Source organism: Anopheles merus, chromosome 2L (assembly GCF_017562075.2).
Source record: "Anopheles merus strain MAF chromosome 2L, AmerM5.1, whole genome shotgun sequence".
NCBI classification, from domain to species: Eukaryota; Metazoa; Arthropoda; class Insecta; order Diptera; family Culicidae; genus Anopheles; species Anopheles merus.
In genome coordinates, this window is record NC_054083.1 from 27,699,527 (window position 1) to 27,702,697 (window position 3,171).

Here is a 3,171-nt window from a genome sequence, read left to right on the forward strand (position 1 = left end):
GTGGAATTTTCGAAATTCATTTTTGTTCATGAACAGCTGTTAAATCTATAGTTATTGATTAAAATAATATTTTACTAACGATTAATCAATTGATTCAAGGTGAATTAATCATAAAACTAGTGGATTTTAAATTTTTCAAATGAATTTGACATTTCTTGGACCATTATCCGTGCAAATCGGTCCCGAGCTGCCCGGATAATCGACGTTCTACTGTATAATTGAAAAACAAATTTTCTCCCTCATTAGTGTATGTATCTAAATCGTAGTCGATATGTATTCGCGATGCGGAAGTAGTCAATCGAGTTGTTCTTTCGAACTAGCCAACTATTCCTTGGTCAACTGTATGCCCAACTTTACAAATCATTTGTGCATATTCTGCATAGGTCTGATAAACATAAATTATAAGAGAGTTTCTTAAGTCTTCCTATGGTAAATAAACCATTGTATCGCTTCAAAAAACACAAAAAATGTAGGTTCATTGATTAAAATGGGATTTATTTGTTTGCGCTAAAAATGTTTTACAGTCTGGATTTTATCCGCTAGGCAAAAAACGGATTTCACGAGCTCGCCAACACTTCAAATCGGTGTGATTTTCCCCCTAAATGTAACATATTACTTCCATATATGTCATTGAGAACCCAAGCGAAATTTTTCGGGGATAATGAACACAAACTCATGCCATCTCTTTCTATTCATCAGCCCTACTCTCTCACACGCATCGATGAACTTTTACACATCTCTTTGTTCATTGTACTATATTTGAAGGGTTTAAAAGTGATAGATAACAATTCATGTTCATGAACTAGTTATGGTCAAATGTTAATGGTGTAATGTTTGTACCATGGTCGACCTGAGTTCAATTCCATTTTTTTGTTTTTTTATGATTTAAAGTTTTATTTAATTTTTAAAACATCCAGCTCCAATAACTTCAAACCCATTTACTCATTGTTAGAAATGCGTGTTTAATAGTTAATCTGTTATTTTTATTGTTTTATTTATTTCTTTTAATTCTTTTAGTATCAGTACCCTTCATACAAACAAACCAGTAAATAGCACGATAATGAATAATAATATGGTGGCGCAACTGGCAAAGTGATTCGAAGTAGAACATGCGATGTGGTTGGTAGCATCAAGGATGAAGCATGATCATGAGTGGAGGGAGTGAATCCGAATGTTCATTTCTATTTTGAGCTCTTTTTTGCATGGGTTCATCTTTCACGTGTGTTCACTATCCCCGAAAATGATCTGTATTTCGTTGGTCTTTTCGGGGATAATTCGTTAACGAATTATCCCCGAAAAGACCAGCGAAAACCAGCGTGGTCGGGAGCTTGGGAATGTTGATCAAGCATGTTATCTTTTTTTTTACTTCTATGAGTTCCAACTTCACCTGAGCTTGTTTGATATAGCTTCGTAATCATTAATTGGCATGGTACGCCAATGGCCTCGTCACAACTGGCACGAAAAAAGTACATTAAAAAAGCAACGTTAAAAGTTCAATACTAGCTTTCCGCGATTCCCCCAGCGTAAAGACCGCAGGCGAATGAAGACAGTAAATAAATGACTACCATCGGATCAGCTGATGCGATAGAGAAACATGTATGAGACAGTGAGACGGCGGAGCGCAGATGCTAATATGACATCCCTACCCGCAAATTTCCGTTAAATGCCTTCTATTCGCCTTATAATCGCCGGCGAATTGAAGGCGATCAGCAGTGCATTTAGCAGTAATTAAATGCCTTTGAAATATGTCATTGAAAAATTTCGCTTTTAATTTGAAATTTGAAATTGCAACTGTCAAAAGAAAACCTTACAAGCGTCTTCGGCACTGCGCTGTTGTAGTGTTCCCAGATATGTGCGTGAGATTCGATAGCACGATTTACGTGTTATGTTCTCTTGCGTTAAGCTCTGAGCTATTTCACTTTATTAAATATGGTCTGCATTATTCGGTTGTTAAAGATCAACCCGTTGAAAGGTATTAATATATCAAACTTATTTCGATAACTCTAGTAAAAGGAGAAATGAGATACATTTTTCTCCCATCCTGATTATGAAGGGTAAACATTGTCATTATTATGTTTTTTAAAAAGGTGTTTTTAAAATTTCGCTTCACATAAATTTGATTTGTTCTAATTATAGCAAGAAAATATTAATTTAAAAAGAAATAAACACAGAAAAAAGATAATAAAAATTAGGATTTGAACACACGCTTTCTCGGTTCGGAACTAAAAGCGTTGTCACTACTCTAGTTGGCAGTTACATTAGTGAGGGTGCAAAACCAGTATATAAACAAGCTAAGATGGCGGCAAGTTATCTGTTCTCGTTGAATCAAAAAGTTGAAAGATTTCGAAGAGATCCCGTTTCAGCCGTGAAAGTTTCGGTTGAAATCTTTATTCGCCTTCTAAGGCGACTAAGGCCTTAAATGCCTTCTGAATGCCTTCAAAGCCGTTTAATGCTGGTAGGGATACATGTACATGTACATGAAATGGATCCCGTGGGGTGAACTGTTACCGTATTAATACACGATGCGCAATCTCAGATTGCGCATATATTCGTTTTATCAAAATATATGTCATTTCGCGTAGCCAACCCTGAGCTATAAACGCCATTTCCATACAATTTCAGATTGCGCCAAGATTGCGCATAAATTTTCAAGATTATATGTCCGAGATATATAAATTTTTTTTTGACAGATAAATATATCAAACCGACCCGTTTGACAGATAAATATATGCGCAATCTGAGATTGCGCATCGTCTATTGCTACGGTTAAACCCTCGAAAACCCTCACAACGCCTTTCAAAAACGATCGCCATCGAGGAATAATCGCACTGATTTGGAGCGTTGGCGAGCTCGCGAAAACCCGTTTTTTTTGGCATGCTGCTGACAGAAGCTCAATCTATACGTTCGGTTTCAGTACTCTGCTGGATACCGTGTTAATCAGATCGTACATTTCTTCCTTGTAATATAGCATTATATAGATAAATATGACTGTAATATTAAGCAAAAAGGATACTTATATGTACTGATAATCATTTCAAACAAATTTAACTCCAAATATTCACGCATTCAATGCTGAAGATCCACAGTGATGGGCCGCAAATTACTGTACCACCTCCCAACCTAGCCCCTTAAACACATCGTGTCGCGCTGGCCGTTTTCGGACGGCATCCT